At 39.6% G+C, this 23,923-nt stretch overlaps 1 long non-coding RNA gene across 1 annotated transcript; it reads left to right on the plus strand.

The window, feature by feature from the left end:
* The first annotated feature begins 6,040 nt into the window (after positions 1-6,040).
* On the plus strand, positions 6,041-17,296 carry LOC126971711 (uncharacterized). Its single transcript, XR_007730961.1, has 5 exons — positions 6,041-6,447; positions 6,522-6,722; positions 15,590-15,773; positions 16,252-16,338; positions 16,811-17,296. It is a non-coding gene; the product is annotated as an uncharacterized LOC126971711 (long non-coding RNA).
* Positions 17,297-23,923: the final 6,627 nt, after the last annotated feature.

Below are 23,923 nucleotides of genomic sequence, written 5' to 3' on the forward strand. Positions count from 1 at the left end.
TTTCTAGTGTTATAATAATGAAAATCACTATTAAGAGCAAAAAGGTGACGATTTTTGTGAACATATATTAAATTTTCATAAATGTACTGACAATAAACAGTCATAATATTTATTTCTTTAAATTTTTCTTTGAGAGACTGTCTATAACCAAGCTGATATATAGCACGAACAGCTCTCTTTTGCAGTGCAAACACTATATCAATGTCAGCAGCATGACCCCATAGTAATATACCGTACGTCACGATGCTGTGAAAATAACTAAAGTACAGTAATCTAGCGGTCACAACATTCGTGTACTCCCTAATCTTTCTAACCGCATATGCCGCAGAGCTGAGTCTATCTGCTAGATGGGTAATATGTGGACCCCACTGAAGCTTTTTATCTAACGTGATACCCAAGAAGACCGTAGTGTCCACAAGTTCCAATCTCTGGTCATTTATAAGTACGTTGGTTTGTACCTCCGCTGTGTTTGGTGTAATGAACCGTAAACACTTTGTTTTTTTACTGTTTAAGTGCAGATTATTCGTCTCAAACCAACGCACTATCTTTGAGAGTGCATTGCTTACCTCGTCATCAATATCCGCACGTCGCTTCACTTTAAAAATAAGTGAAGTATCATCAGCAAACAATACAATCTCATGGCTATCATCTACCACAAACGGTAGATCGTTAATATATATAAGAAACAAGAAAGGACCGAGAATAGAACCCTGTGGAACACCTATTCCCATAGGTTTACCTGAAGACCGTTTGCCATTTACATCGATTATCTGAACTCTTTCGCTTAAATATGATTTTAACAGATTTAGAGCTCTATTTTTCACTCCATAATGCTTTAGTTTTAGGAGTAAAGTTTCATGGTGGACGCAGTCAAATGCTTTTGACAAATCACAAAAAATGCCCAATGCATCCTGTGACTCTTCCCAGGCGTCAAAGATGTGCTCAATGAGTCTAGTATCCGCATTAATTGTTGATAAGCCCCTAGTGAAACCAAACTGATTTTTGTTCATTAATTTACAAAAATGCATTTGTAGCTGTTGAAGCAAAAGTTTTTCAAAAATCTTACTAAAAACAGGCAGCACTAAAATAGGTCTGAAATTAGCAGGGTCAAAAGAACTGCCCGATTTAAACAAAGGTATAACTTTGCTGTATTTCATGAGGTCAGGGAACACACCCTCATCTATGCATTCATTAAATATTATTGCTAATTCAGGTGCTATAATGTCAAGTATGTATTTAACAATATTAGTCGAATGGCCCCATAGGTCTTTTGTATTTTTTAGGTTAATTACCACGAGATTAACATAGATGCAATTATTGCCAAAAATTAACGTGGAACATTATATTGAAACACAAGGACCTCCATTACATTGCCGTGCTCGTCCCATTCCACCTCATCGTTATGAAATAGTGAAGAAAGAATTCGAAAACATGGTGCAACAAGGACTCTGCAGACCGAGTAAAAGTCCATGGTCTTCAGCACTCCATATAGTACCTAAGAAGAATGGAGATATACGGGTATGTGGTGATTATAGACGATTGAACAGCATAACCAAACTTGATCGTTATCCAGTGCCGAGAGTCAAGGACTTCACCCATCATCTGTCTGGTAAAACAATATTCTCCACAATCGACCTCAACCGCGCTTACCAACAATTGAAGACCAGGGAACAGGACATAGAGAAAACAGCTATCATCACACCAATGGGTTTATTCGAATTTCCTCGCATGTGTCCTGGTCTGAAGAATGCGGGACAAACATTTCAGCGAATTATTCACGAAGTGCTCCGTGGATTAGACTACGTTTTCCCATTCATCGACGATTTTCTCATAGCCTCAGCAAACGAGACTGAGCATCGCCATCACCTAAGAACAGTTCTTAGAAGATTGGAAGAAAACGGTATCACTATCAACCCCGCGAAGTGTAACTTAGGCCAAACAGAAGTCAAATTTCTTGGATACATCGTATCAAAAAACGGTATACAGCCACCAGAAGAGAAGATTAAAGACATTACCGAATTTTCAAAACCGAAAACACAAATCGACATCGGGAAGTGGAGTAAAACTTGTATAAATTGTCAGAAAAGTAAAATACAACGCCACACAGTCAGCAAAATTAAATTTTTTGACGCAAGCGATCGTTTTCAGCATATACACATAGATATTGTTGGACCTCTACCTACCTCTGCTCAAGGACATCGTTATCTGATATCAATGATCGACAGACATACTGGTTGGCCTGAGGCAATCCCTAGCGACAATATTACAGCCGAGACAATTGCAGATCATATACAATCACTGGATCTCAAGATTTGGATGCCCAGCGACACTAACAAGCGATCAAGGTCGACAGTTCGAAAGCTCTCTGTTTACCAAACTCATGAAAACTATGGGAGTTAAACGGATACGAAGTACTAGCTATAACCCAAAGAGTAACGGAAAGGTAGAACGCTTTCAACGTTGCTTGAAGACAGCCCTTCGTTCAAGGTTAACGAACACCTGTGCATGGGTCAATGAACTACCAACCGTATTATTAGGCCTGCGCGCAGTTCTACGATCGGACACGGGCGTTAGCGCCCCCGAACTAACATACGGCTATAACCTTCGTCTACCAAGTGATTTCTTCGACATAAACACACAAACATCATCTACCTCATTGGATTATACCTACGTTGATAAATTACGTACCCATATCGCAGCTAATAAACCACACTCACCTACTTCACATCGTAATAACAAACACATATTTGTTCATCAAGACTTACATACATGCAGTCATGTGTTTATTAGAATAGATTCAGTAAAACCACCATTACAAACACCATATAAAGGACCGTACCGTGTTATAAAACGAAGCGGTAAAGTTTATACCATTCAGTTACCAGGTCGACAAACAAACATATCGATCGACCGTTTAAAACCTGCATATTTATTAAATGAAACTGAAGAAAACAATACATTATACTCATTACCTTTACCTGTACAAGTTACCAAAAACCTTACCGATACCATACTTAACAAACATACCACCAATACCCAAAATACCCAGTTACCAGACCCTACGAACAACTTGACGTCCCAGCCTATCAAAATGTCAAGGACAGGCTGACACATCAAGTTGCCGGTGCGTTTCACTTGAAGGGGACTCCTGTAGCTGTACCTACAACCTATAATATCAATTAACACAAATTTCTAATATCTAACTTGTAACGTAGCATTATAGATCGTAGAAATAGTAATCGTGCATAATAACTGTAATAAGCGTATGCCGAACGATTCGTTCTGACAAGAACATTATATTTTATATAACGTAATATTAGCTCTGATAAGAACATTTTATTTTATATAACTTAATATTAGCTCCAATAAGAACCATTTCATAATGCTGTACATCAACTCATAGAATCATACATCACCAGTAATAATCTCATCAATGTACGAGCATCGTCACGTTCTCTCGACGATCGCAGATATACTCACGTGATCAGTCATATGCTCCGCGTTACACAACCGCACAGCAAGGCCGAGCGGACTCGACTGATGAGTGAAGCGTCGGGGGTCGATCGCTATTCATGCAATTTTAATCAATGAGCAACAGCGTAAGTGCGGAATGCTCATTGACATCGTATGATCGAGGTTCGACGCGAGTTTACACAAACTGCGATAGCATTCGTTTTAGAGCGAGATAGAACACATTATATTATTCTCAATTCTTATTGAATGAAACGTTTTACTATTAGTTAAAATGTAAGCTTAAGTATTGGTGTGTATTTTCTGAACTTGTAAATATTTTTTAAGTAACAACAAACTAGTTTTAAGGACATTGTATATATATTGTGTAACTTTCAAATAAATATATCTTCCACATATTCCTCACAGTCAAACATTTGTTTTATTTAATCGCCAAACGCTCAGTCTCTAAAGTTGTGACCCCGAACAAGAACACCGACGGAAGGAACCCGAACAAGAACACCGACGGAAGGAACCCGAACAAGAACACCGACGGAACTAAGCCAGGAAGCCCGAACAAGAATGCCGACGGAAGGAAGCCAGAACAGAAGAACACCGAACCTCTGCCCGGCTACACATCGAAGAACAGCTTCACCAGCTCGCTGAAACGACGAATTCCTGTTCGACGAATCTCTGCTCGAGGAATATCAATCCGACGAAGAAATGGAAGCCACAAACCAGGCTCAGCCACTCCCAGCGCCAACCACGACAGAAATCTCCAGCATTTCACTGTCGATGCGCATACCACCATTTTGGCGGGAAATTCCGCGATTGTGGTATCACAGCTTTGAAGCTGCCACCGATGATCTCAAGAGGAGTCAAGCCCAGCTGACAACTGCGATAGCATTAGTTTTAGAGCGAGATAGAACACATTATATTATTCTCAATTCTTATTGAATGAAACGTTTTACTATTGGTTATAATGTAAGCTTTAGTATTGGTGTGTATTTTCTGAACTTGTAAATATTTTTTAAGTAACAATTGTGATTGGGTAACTAGTTTTGAGGATTTTGTATATATATTGTGTAACTTTCAAATAAATATATCTTCCACATATTCCTCACAGTCAAGCAGTTGTTTTATTTAATCGCCAAACGCTCAGTCTCTAAAAATGCAACCAGTTTGAGTCGGTATGTTGTGGAAAGAAATTAATTACATTAAATGTTTGAAACTGGTTAAAGTTAATTAAGTAAGTAAGTAAATGAAAATTCCATAAAAATAGGTTTAGCCAAATAAAAGATAGCCTCGGAAAAACATACACACATACTATAGTATACGCGTCCTAAGATGATATGCGTGACAGATGATAATTGACAATAATAGGGAAGTTACGAAACAAAAATTAACGATTATTTAAGAATATCGAATTACTTCGTAAAAGAATTGCAATCGAAACTATAGATTTTTAGTATATAAATAATTAAGAAATTGATAATGGATCGATTAAATGTCGATTCGACAGTGTCAATCTCTATTGACATAAGTTTCGTTCCATGCTTCAATCATTTTTATAAAATATTTTCATAATAATTTCTACTTATATATTACAGGTACAGGTAATACATAAAATATTAATTACAGTTATTAAAAATAATAGCAATATTTTATTTATTTATAATTATTGAAAATATATTTTTTGTCGAGGTTACATAGTTTATTTTATTTGTTTTTTTTTTGTTTACTTACTTGTAAAAAAAATGCGAAGTAAGGAATATGATAACTGTCACCCATATCATCTTAGGACGCACTTACTATAGTTAAACAGAACCTCCATATTTTTAAATTTGGTTAAATTAATATGTTACCTTCGATGCATTGTCGCTTTATTGGTATCTCCTCCTCCATCTGAGTTATATCGTCGTCGTAAGGCTCTGTTTCTGGTACAAATGTCACTAAAAACATATCAGATACTTCTTAAAAAATTTTGAACGCAATTAAAATAAAAAGATTGAAATCCACTGCATAAATTACGAAACAAACTTACCTTTTCTATTATTTATAGTGTTTCTTGCCAATTTTGTATGTTAAATTACACCGTAGACTAGTTAAACAATTTTTAATTGCGTTAAACACGTAACGTACACTATCACGGCCACAAAAATAACATTATTGTTTTTACCCTAACGCCATGCCACTGAACTCGCGTGGCGAGTCGATTCAATTCGTGTTGCAGCGCCGGCACTCGCCTAGCGAGTCCAACGTAAAATGTAGGCGGCATTTCAGTAAACATCGTGAAAATCGTAGTGGTAATGAATGTGTTAAGCTTCTATTAACCCCCCACACGTCCCCAAAAAATAAAATTGCGTCCTCTAAATAATGCAAAGCTCATGTAACATTTCAATAGACTAAATATGTAATAATAAAAGTAGCTACTCAAGGGAAACATAATTATCTTTTAAAATAATACAGATATGCCGTATTGTGCCATTTTTGACTGCAGAAATCATATTTTGTTTGACAGAAGTCAAATCTATGGTTACAGAGTTCCCATTACTTCAAGTTATTTTTCGCAATTTAAGAAAAAGTTCTGAGGTTGACATTATCACTTTAAGAATATGAGATTAGCGTAATTGTATTAAGTACGAAATTTATGTAAATAAATTTGTAGTTATATCTTTTCCTGATTGTAAATTTAGGCCTGTCATAAATCCGCAATTAAGTGTGTGTATTACATATTTAATAGATAAATGTGTGAGTTTGGCGACATCGGTTTCCATGGTCCCGTCTCTTGAACGTAGTGTTTCTTTAAATTCTCTTTGATTTTTATTTGGTGTGTTTTCATTTCTCAATTCATACTATTTGAATAATTTGGAGGTTTGATTAAATTATAATTATTTAACGTATTAAGAGTAAGGGCAACAAAAAAGAGTTTGTTTACAAGTAATTTTGTAAATTAATAACATTTTATTTACAGACTTTTTAACGCTTCAAACGATTGTAAGTTTAGCGCAAAGATTTGTGTATTTGTTTGGTCTGGTATAACATAATATGACCTATTTACATCCCTTTAGGGCTTAATATGTTGGCATGAGAATATTCCCAAGTCTGAACTGAACTACTTATCTACTTTTAATATTTATAACAACAATGGTTCCATGATTCTGTTCCTGGGCACTTTAATATTACAAAGGATAGATGTCAAGTTGTGCAATAAAATGTTGCCGGAATTATGCTAGGTCTATTGGAAATGAAAAAAAGGTCACCTTCCACCAGTAAGTAACCTTAGTATCTTTTATGAGGTATTAATATTTTTACTAACTAATACTCCAAAGCAACATTCTGAAGGATTGTTTAATGTTACATGTTATTGGCAGCTCTACAGGCATAGCCGGATTTGTCTGGGGTGTATATTTCAATGAAATGATTACATCAAATAGAGTTATTAAACTACTCACTCAATCAAATGCGACTAGATTCTGAAACTTAGTCATATTCTTAAAATTTTATGTGATCAATTTGTTTTATATATAAAAACTTTTATCTTATTATACCAACTGAATTAACAGGGAGTTAAGACTAGTTAGTTAAGTTAAACAAATTATTAATTGACTGACTTAGGTTGATTATAGTATGTGTATATTTACAAATTTAAAACTAGAAATTTAAATTTCCTTGTACAGTTAGAAAAATGATGTTATTTTCCTTTTTAGGACAGAAATATATCACAATATTAAGTCACGGGTGAAAGTAAAATTAATTAATAGTTTTATTTATAAACATTGCTAATTGTTGTGACTTCTCACTATTTGGTTTTAGTTAAAAAATGTATGAATTGATTTTTGTGTGGCTTAAACTTTATGGCTTATAATATTTGTTGTTCAGTGTTGTTATTGTAAAATATTAGCAATTTCAAGGCACAAATGAGGCTTAACACTTTGGTGGACAGTACTATATCAGTGGTTGCGGCTACTGAGACACTACTTATTTTCATACATTGCCTACGGGCGTAGTGTCATAACACATTTAAAAAAAATATATGATATGACACAACGGCCTTAGACATACATTGAGTAGAGTCTAGACAGAATATGAAGTTTTGTCAGCATCGACAACAGCATAACTAGACAAAGAGCATGACGCCAGATGATATAGCAGCTCTAGTCTGTCATATATATCCTGTATATGAGGCAAGAGCTTCATTGTCTGAACTCGTGGACCCGGCACGGGATGTTTCATACTGATCGTCAAATACGTACTCTCCATCACCAGCAAATGGGTCTTCAATCAATTCAAATAGGTCTTGAAGTCATTTTTGTTCTTTTTCATAGGAGTCTCGAGATATTTGCAAATAAATTGTTACAAATTTAGTACAACAAAATCGGGTTTACAAGAAACATTATCAACGTTGTTTATATTTGCAACTAATTAGTATTTAGTATGCCTAAAACAATAAAATTTCATTGAAAACAAACAGTAGTTACTTTTAAGTTAAAAATTGCGCGCGAAAACATATAGCGACATATCGGAACACCGCAGGGGCGCACTACTCGACTGATCGTATGAGACTATGACGCCCACAAGCGTAGTGTGCTTAGGGAGGGGACCACAAAAGACGCGAATGTGAGCATGAAGGTACTTTATTTGTTGATTTTTTGGAAATTGTGTTGTAACGGTACTAAAGTCTTAATTATACCTGCGTACTGATTTTACCCAAGTAAAAACTCAGACATCGACAGGCATACTGCCGTATAACTTTTAGCTACATAGACGCCTGTGACCGTTACTGTCCACCAATGTGTTAACATATAATATCAGAACACATTACACTTAACACAAATGATTCATTGGATGAAAGTGAGGATAAGGATGAGTGTGAAATCTCTGTATTTGAAGAAATTTTGAATTAAAAACTATGTTTAATTATTATATTCACTATTCATATTATCAGTTCCATGTGAAGTGGCTATAAAAATATTAACAAAATATAAAAGTATTGATTTATTTACCTGCTGACCATACACATACACACAGTACCTGTTAATATACATCAGTACTTCATTTAACTTTGTAATATGATGATTTACCTTTGACTCCTGTACATTTATTTATTTATTATATAAACCTAATACAATTAATATAACAAAATTAGATTTTAAATTAAAGGTAAAAAAAATAATGATAAAATATATATATTTTTTTTTTTATGGAATAGGAGGACAAACGAGCGTACGGGTCACCTGGTGTTAAGTGATCACCGCCGCCCACACTCTCCTGCAACACCAGAGGAATCACAAGAGCGTTGCCGGCCTTTAAGGAAGGTGTACGCGCTTTTCTTGAAGGTACCCATGTCGTATCGTCCCGGAAACACCGCACACGGAAGCTCATTCCACAGCTTCGTGGTACGAGGAAGAAAGCTCCTTGAAAACCGCACTGTGGAGGACCGCCACACATCCAGATGGTGAGGATGATATCCTAACTTGTGGCGTGTCGTGCGAAGGTGGAATTCGGCGGCAGGAATCAGGTTGAACAGCTCTTCGGAACACTCCCCGTGATAGATGCGGTAGAAAACACACAATGAAGCGACGTCTCTACGCAACGCCAAATGATCCAGCCGTTCACAGAGTACTGGGTTCCCGACAATTCGAGCTGCTCTGCGTTGCACGCGGTCAAATGGATCGAGCTGATACTGGGGTGCGCCAGACCAGAGATGACAGCAATACTCCATGTGAGGCCGGACCTGCGCTTTGTAGAGCGCTAGAATGTGGGCCGGCTTGAAGTATTGCCGTGCTCTATTTATGACGCCCAGTTTCTTTGAAGCCAGTTTGGCTTTGCCCTCCAGATGGCCACGGAATTGGCAATTGCTCGAGATTTCGAGACCCAGTATTCCGATACTAGGCGAGGCTTTAAGGGAAGTGTTCTCGAAGAGCGGTGATACGGCAAATGGGGTTTTTTTAGTTGTAAACGCGCAAACTTGAGTCTTCTGGGGGTAAATTGGACAAGGTTCAACTTACCCCATTCCGTGACCTTCTCGAGAGAGGACTCGATAGAAGACACAAGTTTCTCCCGGCACTGGTCGACGTTTTCCCGAGAGAGACCTGCATGGCCCGTGTATATGGCATCACCAGTGCTGTCGTCTGCATAGCAATGCATGTTGGCGGTGTCCAACATATCATTGATATGCAGAAGAAACAGCGTGGGAGATAGCACACAGCCTTGGCCAGCCTTTGCCAGCACAACTCCAGCGTTCACGGGCTTGGGATTCGAGCAATAACCGTCGATAACGACCTGTATGCTGCGCCCAGTGAGGAAGCTGGAGGTCCACGATGCTGCTTTAACTGACGCATCGAACCAGGGCTGTGATCTGCCACCGATCGGTACTACAGAGCTTGGTATAAAAATATCCATGCCCTGCAGTATCACATCGGCTACTGCAACGGCGCAGGCACTAGGATCATCCGAAGGGAAACAAACCCTGCCCCAAGGGTAGGATGCAAAAAAGGAACGCATCCTATCCCAATCTGCTGACTTGTAGTGCCAAACGCGGCGGGTCGCTGGTGGTCTGCGACGTTGGCGTCGGATAGGCACTACACTCCTGACCAGGCAATAGTCGGACGTTCCGAGAGGGGCGTCGACAGAGACCTGGTAACCATCGGGATGTGTAGTCAGCAGAAGATCTAATAAGGACGGCATGTGGCTATCCACATCCGGGAGCCGCGTCGGCGACTCAACCAATTGGGACAGACCATACGCCAATGCGAAATTATGCACAGATCGCCCTGCGTAGTCTGTGGTACGTGATCCAAGCCATTCGGCATTGTGCCCGTTGAAATCACCCAAGACTACAATTTCAGCGGAGGGGATCTGAGCAAGCACGTCATCAAATGCCGCTTGAACGCAGCCCATGAGGTGATCCGTTTCTGCGTTACCACTATGGGACCTGTAGACACACGCATAGATGCGGACGCGGTCCTCTAAATCTACGCGGAGCCAGAGAGTAGACAGGCCCCTACCCTCAAAATTGCCGAGACGGCGACAGCAGATATCCTCCCTAACGTACACACATACCCCGGCATGAGGCATGAAATTATGCTCAATTTTGTACCCGGGGTACGTTAAATATGACGTATCGCTAGGTCGAGATATCTGCGGCTCCGTAAGGAAACACAAGGCCGGCTGCGACGTCTCAAGGTGGTGGTGGACGGCGTTTAAGTTGGAGTGAATTCCCCGGATGTTACAAAAGTCCACATTAAGCGTGGAGCGGGGTGCCGTGGTGTTGCTGCCCTGTTTGTCCTGTGACATACACGGTACTGTGCCCTCCCCAGAATACGAAGGGCAGCCCGAGCGCGAATGCTCGGGGAGGGATTCTCTGGCTCTACAAGAGCCGGTACCCTCCTGGGGTAATTTCTCTTTAAATACCGCTCTCATATTTTGTGGGGGGGGGGAATGGCCTCCGGTCCTCGACACTAACCTATGCGAAACATAGCGGCACTAGGCCGCTACTTCACGCCAGTATTCTGTGCGAGTGTGGTAAGTAGCCCGGACGAGTCTGGCCCGATTGTGCTGACGTCATGAGACAGCAGCGTGACTCTCCCACTTTCAAAAAGCCCGTAGTCGCCTCTTACGACACCCTTGGACCTGGGACTACCCTATTCTTTTTACGCCCCGGGGCAGCACAGGGCAGCACATAATATAATAAATATCAAGTTATATAAAATCAAATAATGTCCATAGCGCCAAATAATCATATAAAATAAGTCCAAAGTTTTAAGTCAATAATAAAATAAAATAAAAAAGTTATTAAAATTAATAAATAATTCAAGTACTATCTAACATAATATGCATGTCATTAACAATCGTTTGAAATTTGTCCGCAAATAAATCAATGTCAAGGCTGATTTACACAGGGTAAGTAACTGACTACAAATTCGAGGCAAGTCAGTGCTGACCCGAAAAAAACCCTGTGTAAATTGATTTGAAGTTAGTACAGTGGCTTGAAGTCAGCGCTGACTTGAATATTCGGACACGAATATTTTAAAGTCAGTTGGCGCCCCCCGCCAACCGCGCACCCCCGCGCCAGCCAAATAAACCCCGTGTAAACAGACAAGTCAGTGCGTGGTTAATCACTGCCGCTGCGTTGTAGAGTGACCACGTTTTTTTCGCTGGCGATAAAATGACGCGTAAGCTTAGCGAAGACGAAACCTTAAAATTGGTGCAATTATATGGCGAAAACGAGTGCCTTTGGGATATTAAATCCCCAAATTACCGCAATAAAGAAATGCGGTCAACAGCGTTGCAAAATATGGCTCAACAAATGCAAATCAAAGGGCTCACTTCTACTGAAGTAAAAAATAAAATTAAAGCCATAAGGGCTACATATTATTTAGATCTCGACAAGATACAAAAATCCACCAGATCTGGCGCTGGTGGGAACGTATATGTCCCAAAAGTCAAGTGGTTTCAAGAACTGGACGGCTTTATAAAAAATGCTATTGTAATTGGCGCTGCGACTGACTTGTCTACTGACCCTGTGTAAATCAGCCTTAACACTGAGTGAGCAAGTCGCCGATCAGACGTAGTGCTCGAATAGTAGGAGCATTCTCGGCATGTCGAGTTCGCGTGACGGGCCGCTCCAGTAGACGCGACCGACGCCTCGGAGCCATCGCCCCCACCGTATCACGGGAGATACGATATGGTACCAATAAACCAACTTGAGCTAGGATTTGTGGACACTCTAATTTATTATGTATTATGGAGAGATAATGCACCACTAACAGCATATTTCTCCTGAACGAAAGCCTCTCAAACTTATTTGTGTATGGGATGGTAGATCCCATACACAAATAAGGAAGGGTATAAATATGGGTAATATCCGAAGGTCCTCTTATAGAGCCAGCGGACAAATTTACGCTGCGTTTTCTCAATCATGAGGGTGTATTTATCCTCATAGGGATCCCAGATAGTAGCGCAATACTCAAGTTTGCTCCGCACGTAAGCATTATATAATACCTTTGCTACCTTGATATCGCTAAATTGAGAAGCATTCCTCATAATGCATCCTAGTACTCTATTCACTGTTTTACAGATCGTTATAATATGCAGATGAAAATTTAATTTATTATCTAATGTCAGTCCTAGATCGCAAATGTCATAAACTCTTTCCATAGGGGCGTCAAATAAATTATAAGCTACGGTACAGTACAGTAAACCGGAGTCCATCGTGCCAAACCTTGTCGAACACCTGACTGATATCCAGAGAAGCCGCTGTGCAATAACATATATTTTCCAATGCTCCAAAGATGGTATTTACAGTTCTATGAACTCGTTCGATTGTGGCATGGTGCTCTCCGAATCCAAACTGGTGATTAGGGATTATTTGTGTAAGGTTGGATCTTAGCCTCTCCGGTAGCACTTTTTCGAATAGCTTCGAGAGAATTGGCAGTAGACTTATTGGCCTGTAGGATGTTGGCTTATATAAGGGTTTTCCTGGCTTAGCTACCATAATAATTTGGGCGATTTTCCATTGGCCGGGGTAGTAATCAACACAGTAGGTTTGCGGGGCAGTTCTTTCAAGAGCCTACAACAAGTCGAATCCAGGCGATTTGTTTGGCTTTAGACAATTTATGAAATATCTAATCTCCCCTAACACATTTGATGGGTTGGGATGGACGGCTGGTAGCAGGAGTCCAAGAATGCCTGAATGTCCTCGTCCAGCATTGAATTTTCAGTTCTGGGATTTAGCTGAAAAACTCTGGCTAGGTGGTCAGCAAATAGATTTGCTTTCTCTTGGTCGCTCCTAGCCCATTTACCGACGTTATTTTTCAGAGGTGGTGTTAGCTGGGGCGATCTTTTAAATTTTCGAAGCACAGGTTTTTAGTTTGGCCCAATCTTTGACATCTTTTGCATTGCACTACTTCTTTAGTTTTATATGGTGCTTCAAAGCGAACAACTGTGTAATTAATTGTTTTAATTGAGTAAATTTCCTTGTAATTGTGTTTTGGTTCCAATTCAACAAAGAAGAGTGGGAGCTTTTCCTTGTTCCTTCTATGCAGTACGTTGGTAATGTTCCTGACTTCGTGTCCAAGATCTGTTAATTCTTTCTTAATAATATCGAGATCCTCGGAGGCATGTAATCCTCTCAGGACAACTCTGAAAGCTTTCTCATGTTTAAGTCTGTATGTATAACGACCTATGTTTGCTTTTATTAAGTAGTCTCTTAAGAGTTTGTAAGTATCAACATCACATGGTAAACTGTGTGCCCATTTTTCAGAGTTGTTATTTTGAATTTCTCTTCATTATGCACAATTCTCTTCAAGGTTTAACGTAGCTCAGTTACATTTAAAACTCCTGTTATAAATATGGGTTCAGGTTTTGGAACCCACATTTTTTCCCCCTCCATGTTTGTTGAATTGTTGTCGTTCAAGTCATTATCTAGTGCAGCAAAACTGTTTTGTTTGGGTATGCTATAAGCTGTAGACCCTTTAACACGCTTGTCTTTGTTATTTATGGGGCTTGCTTCTTTACGCTTTCTTTTTCTCTCTGGGACCTTGTCACTTTGCCAGGACACTGATGTTGCTATTCACCTATTTCCATATTTTCAGTGGGTTGAGAGCATGGCTCCATTGTTGGTGTTGTTCCAGTTCTGATTGAATGTCATCTGTTTTTGGATTGAATCTCCTTTCATCTATTTCACAAAAGAGGCTGAGTGTGGTCTGTTAAAGAGTGCAGGGTGAAAGAGCTGTTGGGTTAAGGTTTTCTTGTTTATAGGTCCGTTTCTTCCATTATTTGTGATTTTGTTCCCCCAGTCTCCTTGAGGCAATCTGAGCTTTGCTCAGATAGGGATTCTCCAACATGGCTGGCACCCACATGGGGTAGTTAATTTCTTAAATTATTAGAATTATTAGTAATTTTAGACTTGTTCATCATCATTTTGTTCGTACGAGTAGGGTCGATGTAAAGATCACATGTGGTAACGCCCATTCCCAATGAGAAGGCTACGTAAAACAGCGGGTCGCCTGGTACGCTGAGTTTGGTCGTTAGTGACTGTACCTCCTAACAGCCATGCATCCTACAGGCATCCTTACCCTAGGATTTAGGGATATTTTTTATAGAGGTTATCTTCCTCACAATCCAGTGGCGACGGTCAGATCCCCGGTCCAGTAGGAAAACCCGCTGGTTTACGGTCTGGGGGGACCCTTACCGGCCCCACACTTGTTTTTCTGTCAGGGTTGTCTCCCTTGGCTAGTAAGTCGGTTTTAAGGCGCCGACGACTCGCCTTTGCCCTTCACACTCATCTATTGCAGCCACGAGGTAGGTGATTTGTGCAAGGCTCGTATGACATATAACATTGCCAAGGAAGAACGACCCATATTGCTATGAGCCCCCCGCTATTCCGTGTCGGCAGGCTAGCGAGGGCGAGGACGTGTATGATAGGACTGTATGGTGCGCACCGATAGTTCATCCTTGCACAGATGAACGTACGCCACTGGCTCTAACTTGGTATTTATTAACCTATATCCTAGCAAATACAGATCACCAAGGCCTCTCACCATATCCCCCCCCTAAACCGCAAGAAATGAGCACTTATTTAAAATAAATGGTTATTTCAACCGGAACTAAAACTGAAGTGTTCATTTATTGAAACAAATTAGCCCTAAAATTATAAAGCCTCAAACTTCTAAAGCAAGGCTCACTTTTTGAATTTTAGGCAAGTTTGAGTCCTTACCAAAGCCATTACCTACAACATGTTATGATGTTATGATGCCAAAAGACGACTCAAGACTGATTCGCTAGCGTGACGGCGGATGACATCTGTGTGGATGAAACAATCTAAGGATGGAAGCCAAGCTGACCCCTGATAGAACGTTGGATTACATACGTCTAGAAAAGCTTTTACCAAAATGAATGTAGGCTTACATTTTTCAAGGCATGGGCTGTGTGGCGAGTGTGGACCATGCACAAGCCAAGCAAATACTAATGATAACTAAGCAGTTATCATATTAAAAGATTAACCATGCAAAGGCTGCCACTTCATCAATAACATACAGGGCGCAAAATATTGGCAGCAAGATCATTTAGCTAAGATGATCTTATGGCCAAAATGTGCCAAGTCATGTCTCATTGAGACATCACTTTCTTGCAGAGTTCCTTCCGATCGAGCTATGAGAAATCGTTGGATAACAATTATACGCAGCAGTCGTGAGGAACAAAAATGGAAACCATCGGCAAGAACCTGTATATGTTCAGAGCATTTCCGTGACAACGATTTCTATCGTGTCACTGCGACAGGTCCTCGTAGACTAAAAAAATCTGTTATCCCAACTCAGGTAAGCTTAAGTCACAGACATACAATACAATTATTATATACTTAACCATACCAATTACATTCTATTATTTAAACTCAGGTCTCATGGAATACAATTATTTTTAAATTATTAACAGTCTAAGTTAATATAATTGTGGTGTGGTATTTTTTAAGACTTGACGGATTGTGCTACGTAAGATCGAGACTATAATTAATACTAATTAATTACAGAATCTATAGAAAATCTTATGTTTAACTCGGCGATCACCGGTGCTATGCACTACCCAAAATATGGCAGCCCGAGCAAGGGTTAGAAGGGGTTTCTCCAACTCGTTTCTAGCTGCTCACTAACTCGTGTTTAGTTTCTAGTCCTACTCAATTCTCATTTAGCGTCGCCGGTGGGGCAAGCGCCTCATAGCCATAAAAACTTATAAGTTTCACATTTATAATCTCGTTGCTCCATTGTATGTATAAAAATAAAATAAAATTTACGTGTGCAGGCATTATTTTTTGCATCTCTCAAACATAACGGTGAAGAGTCCGCTGGAAGTGAGAATAATTCTGATCACTCTTCGGAAAATAATTCGGTATGTTGAAAAGAAATTTTAGTTTAATATATTTGCAGGAATCTGAACCAAATTTATACCGATTTTTATAGCAAAATACCTTTCACGGAAGAAATATATGTACTTTGCATGGAAGTGGTGCAATGGAACAGACAGCATTTTATACCGAAATAAACAAAAATAATTGAAGATTCATAAGTTAAAATGACTAGTTTTGTGCCACCTATTCTTATTATAGCATAATTTGTCCGAAGTGGTAGTAAATCTGACATTCATAAGTGCCGTTTGACCCTATTCAATAAATGATTTTTCGTTCTTTTCTTTCTTTCTTTCATCTAAGGCTAAGTTGCTGATCATAGCATATTATTGGCTGTCATATATTATTTGGTTTAAAATAAAGACCCGTGTTTTATAAGGTGTCTCAGTACGTAATACCTACGTATTCAGACGCCTTCTATAATACGGCCCTAAGTTACGCTATATTTGTTTTCAGAGTGACTTGATGCCCATCTCTCACACCGGTCCAAGTTTGTTTGTAACTGTAACAAGTTGTAATGGAGAAGAAGAAACGGATACAATTGAAAATGAAAAATGTTCAGACGATTCAGATGATAGTAGCACGGACATTACCATTGAGGAGATACACTTTGAAGAAGATTCATCAGAGCTTGATTCTGTTTACGATACGCCAAAAGAATCAAAATTGCGAAGAGAATTAAGAAGGAAAATTGCACGCCATCGAAAGCACCTAATTAAAATAGAAAAACTCCAAAGAAAACACACGCAAGTGAAAACGAGAGTATGTGAGTTAAAAAGCATGATTAAGGAATTGAAAAAGAAGAAAAAGAAGGTATTTCGGTGATTGTGTAACAAATGTCAGTGTAGAAAAAATATACATGAAACGAATGCAAAACGACCAAAACTAATTCATAAATTTATATGATTACATGGCCAGATGGTTATTTTTTCATTCTTTTCAGATTGTCTGTTATTGAGTTGATTCCTGTGCTAAATATTAATTTAACAGGTAAAAAAATCTGAAAAGGTAATCCTTTATTCCAGTTATATTTTTACCTACTGGAGACATTTTTTATGGAATAGGGGGACAAACGAGCGTACGGGTCACCTGGTGCCCAGCGCCGCAACCTGTTTTTTGCCTCGATACGCCTGTTTTTTGCAGTCAGATGTTGCTTTAACTGACGCTTCGAACCAGGGCTGTGATCTGCCACCGATCGGTACTACAGAGCTTGGTATAAAAATATCCATGCGCAGCAGTATCACATCGGCTACTGCAACGGCGGAGGCACTAGGATTATCCGAAGGGAAACAAACCGTGCCCTTGCCAAAGCAAGAGTAGGATGCAAAAAAGCAACGCATCCTATCCCAATCTGCTGACTTGTAGTGCCAAACGCGATGCGTCGCTGGTGGTCTGTGACGTTGACGTCGCGTCGGATAGTTACTACACTTCTGACCAGGCAATGGTCGGACGTTCCGAGAGGGGTGTCGACAGAGACCTGGTAACTGTCGGGATGTGTAGTCAGCAGAATATCTAATAAGGACGGCTATTCACATACGGTAGCCGCGTTGACGACTCAACCAATTGGGACAGACCATACGCCAATGCAAAATTATGCACAGATCGCCCTGCGTAGTCTGTTGTACGTGATCCAAGCCATTCGGCATTGTGCCCGTGGAATTCACCCAAGACTACGATTTCAGCGGAGGGAATCTGTGCAAGCACGTCGTTAATTGTCTCTTGAACACAGCCCATGAGGTGATTCGTTTCTGCGTTACCACTATGGAACCTGTAGACACACGCATAGATGCGGACGCGGTCCTCTAAATCTACGCGAAGCCAGACAGTAGTCAGGTCCCTACCCTCAAAATTGCCGAGACGGCGACAGCAGATCTCCTCCCTAACGTACACACACCCCGGCATGAGGCAATAAATTATGCTCAATTTTGTACCCGGGGTACGTTAAATATGGCGTACCTATCGGTAGGTCGAGATATCTGCGTCTCCGTAAGGAAACACAAGGCCGCCTGCGCCGTCTCAAGGCGCGAATGCTCGGGGAGCTCTGGTAAAGCCGGTACCCTCCTGGGAGGGTGGGCTATGGCCTCCGGTCCTCGACACTAACCTATGCGAAACATAGCGGCACTAGGCCGCTACTTCACGCCGGTATTCTGTGCGAGTGTGGTAAGTAACCCGGATGAGTCTGGCCCGATTGTGCTGACGTCAAAAGACGGCAGCGTGACTCTACTTACTTCTTCGCTACGTTAGGTACTTTGTATTTGAATCATAGAGATGGAACATTTAGAATTAATTATCGAGAATAGAAACTGAAAACATTTAAAAACCTTCAAATTACAAAGTATGAAATTTTCTTAAAATTTTTATTACCTACCTACGTAATAATAACATAATAATAATAACTTTTATTTCTCACCAACAACCAAAATTACAATATAGGGAAAACTTAAAAATACAGGGGATGCATAAGTTTTGTTTGTGGATCGCTGGTGCCTGTGGTAGGTAATAAAATACCTGTATTACTGGTCACCAGGATTCAACTTTTACACAGTGACTAAAAAGCTTGAAATTCCAAAGGATAGAGGTAAATGTGTGTGTGTGTGTGTATGTGTGAGTGTGTGAGAGAGAGAGAGAGATTGTATGTGCAAACATGCGTACGATAGGGTTGTTCTCGGTTTATAGGTGTGCTAACTACCCAAGACCTCCAGCAGTCTCTCTGTGTGACAGTAATCTTGCAAAAGGAGCCATTCGTGTGCAGTTGACCGACATTTGTACATGTTTAGACCATACAAACATAATACCTTGTGTAGCTTATTATAAAGGTACGGTCCCAGAAACAGAAAGAATCTGCGGCTAAATGATGTCCTTACCTTCGATTGCGGCGAGTAGACTCTGGCCTAAACTCTGTTAAAGGGTGCTGTTTGATAACAATCGCCAATATGAAGAGTTGCCTGACTGTCAGGACTTGGCAGTATTCATAAAGTTCTGTTGTGGGATACAGGCGAGGCTTAAAACAACATACCTTCAAGACAGCCCTCTGTGCACGCTCCACCAAGAGAAGGTGAGATTTTGCAGCACCACCCCATGTCGTAATGCAATAATTCAAAATAGTTTGGCATATCGCCATACCATTTTCATAATGTTAGGATCGGCAGAGTGACGTAATCGCCGGAAAATATAAATAAGCTTACGTACTCGGCCTGACAAGTATTCTACATGGGGCTTGAAAGTCAAGTTTTGGTCAAGAACCCCCAGATATTTGATAGATGTTACTTTTTCAATGCAGCGAATACCAGCTGAAATTTGACCGTCATTTGGTAAAACAGTGATTTATAAGGAGTCTTCGTCTTTATGGTTGCGCATAGAGAAATGGATCATTTTAGTTTTAGCTAGGTTTAAGGTCAGCCGGTTTTCTTTAAGCCATTTATTTGCTGCGTTAAATCCATCTTGAGCAACACTATACGTTCCGGACAGCGTTCCGGAAGAAAATACCAATGCTGTATCATCTGCGTAAGAAAATATTGTTCCATTATATAATTTAAGATTGCATAGGTCGTTTACGTATACTAAGAACAAGCTTGGGCCAGGAATGCTCCCCTTAGGAACGCCATATTCAATGGTAGTTTCTAAACTTGTATAAGGGCCAATCTTAACACATTGGGATCGACCGGTTAGATAGCTTTGAAACAGGGATAATTGGTTTCCTCTTATACCTAACGAGTCCAGTTTGGATAGCAATATCGAGATCGAAACCGTGTCGAACGCTTTCGCAAGGTCCAGAAAAAGTGCTACACATTTCTGTTTATCGTCAAGTTTTCTGACTATGTGATCCACTAAATTATGTACAGCATCAGCAGTGGAGCAATTCTTTCTAAAGCCATATTGGTTTGCAGACAGGAGATTATGTGACTCTAAGTACTTAGTGAGTCCAATATTAATAATTTTTTCCAGTACCTTAGACATCGCGGGCAATACAGATATTGGTCTGTAATTTATAATTAGACTTCGATCACCTGATTTGAAGATAGGGTGGATAATAGCCCTTTTGAAGGCCGAAGGAAATATTCCCGTTTTCAGGCTCATATTACATATATATGTAAGAGGCGGGATTATGATTCTCTTGTGCTTCTTCAAGAACCCAGTAGAGATTCCGTCCCAGCCCATAGCACTATTGTTTTTTAATGATGTGACTACGCGCTCGACTTCGGATTCGTCGGTGCTGAACAGGACAAGAGTTGGGGCATAGAATGGACGTGTGGGATCTCGCAGCAAAGCACTATTGTGTATTTTATCTACCAGCTGCCTACCAATATTTGCATAGTAAGAGTTTACCTCATCAACGCTAAGCTGTCAGTTCTCCTTTAGGCACAATAGGTTTTCAGCCGGGGACTTCGTTTTACCGGAGTTGGTAATTGATTGTATGGTCTTCCATACTTGCTTGGAATTGTTGCCGGCTTTTTGAAATTCAAGTTTTTCAAATGCAATTCTGGTTTTTCGTAATAGGTTAATGCAAAAGTTACGATATCGCTTATAAGTAACTCTCAGTGATTAAAATGTAAAATGTTAAAATGTAGTCTTCTGTAAAATATCGAAGTATTTGAATGACTTTTTGGGTACCTATATAGATTTCGTTATTTCCCAGGAAAAATGTCACGTGAGAGATGAGATTAATCTATTAAAAAGGTTTAGTATTATTTATAATCACAGGTTTACTCACGGTTTATCGGTATGGGTACCGACTAGTTTCGGACTAGTAATGGTTTCGCGATAATGTGCCGTCTCATACTGCGAACTTGTGTCCGTAGTGCGCGGTTTGACAGGGCGGCGGCTCAAGGTGCGCCGGTGGTGATGACGTGCAAGGTATCACTGAAACTATGTCACTATTGGTGTTCATGGGTGCACCAAAGTCCTCTATGTGATCATCGACAAGACCAAAGGTGCATAAATGTTACAATGTCCACTACATGATCATCGGCAAGACTAAAAGTGCCATCATGACAACATGAGTGAGTACATTATAAATACCATTTTATTGTCTCATGAAAGTTATATATTATTTTAAATTTTATTATTCTATATATATTAACTAGTGGTCGGTGTACCTGTTGCAGAACCTAGCATTGCCTTTCTAAAATATTTTGTCTTCTTCTGTTTTGACATTTTCGATACAATTCATTCAAGATGCCGCCGGCCGCGCCATACCAATTTTTCTTAACCCTTCTCCGACTTCAGCTATTTACCAACATGTAGTTATACCGTTTTGTGAAAATAACAAAATTATTACACTTACCTCGGTGTTTGGTAAATGCACTAAAATCTCAATCGTATGCAATATCTGAATCCGTTACAGCCTAAAGAGTTGCTAAAAGACGTAAGACCAATTAATAGTCAGGCTTAAATCACAAAATAAACTCAGACACATTATGTCTGCTACAAAAACTACCGTTGAGTGGCAAGCAGACATATTATGTTTGCTCGCGGAGGGCGCGCAGACATATTTTTTCGTTAAATATACACAGAGTAAACATGCTACACGATATATCACAAGAAAGGTAATTTAACAGACTATAAAAGTAAAAATGTTTAATTTTAAAACTTTATCTGTGTAAAAATGCAAGTCGTCAAAATGCGGTCAGCCATAAAAATTATCTGTATCAGTCTATTTAAAAACTCTTTTTTGTATTATCTATGATGTCTTAGTAACTATTCTATTACTAACTTTGTAGTATTTTTAGTTAAAAAAAATACTACATTCATTAGTAATAATCGAAATGTAATCTGTAGGTAAATCTAAAAAAATCATAAAAAATGCACGACAGCCCCACTTTAAACGAAATTTGTTTAAATTACGCAGTATCTATTTTTTATGTTATCTAACAAAACGCTAGCTTGTTTAAAAACAAAAGCATTGCCGTTCTTTTTTTTTAAACAAGCCGAAACACTTCAAAAGAAATAAATTTTATTGTGTAGCCCGAGCCCGTTGACCTTGGCGTCGGTAAGATGTGACGTCTTAAGACTGGCCATGGCGCCACGCACTTGCATGTCGTATGTTACGGGCTAGCCGTCAGTGGCAGCTTAGCCACTCACGGCTGGCCCGTAACATACGACATCAAATGTCACTTGTCTAAAAATTACTGTTAAAATATCACTTGTCTATTAAAGTAGGTAGGTCAATGATGTGAATTTTTTTAGAAAAGTAAATAAATTCTTTTTGACCTTATTTAAACCTCATTCTCAAAACTTTAAACTTAAAAAAGCAAAGCAATCAGCGGAAGAGGGGATACTCTATCAGGATATTCCACGTTCCTTTGCAACAGTGCAGTACGATACGATATAATAGTAATTACAATAACAGATAAATATAGTGAGTAAAAAGCAAGTGAAAATATTCTTAAAAAAGCTACGTTTAAAAAAACCTACTTAAAAAACTGAAAAGTATCAAATAACAAAAAATTGAATACACCTCTTATGCAAATCTTTACCTTTAATATTAATAAATCTTAGATAAGGAAAACTTTAAATAAATCCGATATTCTGTCCCGCCACTTAGGGGCTGGCTGTCCCTTAAGACATCATACAGCCTAATAAAAAATAATCGGGAATATGGCTGTAGGAAATAATACTGTAACTGTACCGGTGTAGCCGGAGAATCCCCTCCTCGTGTATCTACAGGACGAGGCTCCTCCTCGTATTCTGAAGGGAGCAACCCAACAGCTGTAGGCGGCGGCGATATTCGCCATACGTCACACCAAAACCTAAAACTAAATTGTTCTCGCCGGGGCGGAAAGTGGGCATCGGAATTCCGTTTTGCGACGTTGAATGTTAGAGGAGGAATGAATGAGAAACTGGATGAAGTTTATGAGTTAATGAATGAACGAATTACATGTGTTGTGTGTGAATGAGGCAAAATGTAAGGGGAAAGACATACTGACGCGGGGCCCGTTCACAGAAATATGGTCGGGAGTTCCCAATGAAGAACATATCAGTAAAGGCGTTGGTATACTTCTTTCAGACCGAATTTCAGAATGCATGCGAGAGTATGAATGTGTGAGTGGGTCTTACTGGGTCCAATTGAAAGTAGGTCCGACACCTCCGTTTTTGGTAGGTATATACGCTCCGGACTCTTCCCATAGGAAGGCGGTAAGAGAAGAATTTTGGGAACAAACGAGAGAGATTTTGTTATTGCGTAAGTTGAACGAACGTATTGTCATACTTGTAAATTTCAATGCAAGGGTTGAAGTGATACGTTTGGAGATAAGAGTGTGAATGACAACGGCGTATACTTGTTAGATGTACGTGTGGAGATGGGTCTGTCTGTGATGAATACGTGGTTTCAGCATAAGATGATACATAGTACATGTGGCAAAAGAAGGAAGGCAATGTTGTGTTAAGGAGTATGATAGATGTTGTGATAGTCGATGAAAGAATGAAAATGAAAGTAGTGGATACTAGAGCCTATCGTGGACCAGATGTCGGCACAGATCGCTATTTGGTAATGGTTTGGTTTGGTAATGGTTTGCTTAAACGCTGGCGGCATAGATCAAAAGAGTCAACTACTAAATTAGAACGTATAAA

This window comes from Leptidea sinapis, chromosome 24 (genome assembly GCF_905404315.1).
Source record: "Leptidea sinapis chromosome 24, ilLepSina1.1, whole genome shotgun sequence".
NCBI lineage: Eukaryota > Metazoa > Arthropoda > Insecta > Lepidoptera > Pieridae > Leptidea > Leptidea sinapis.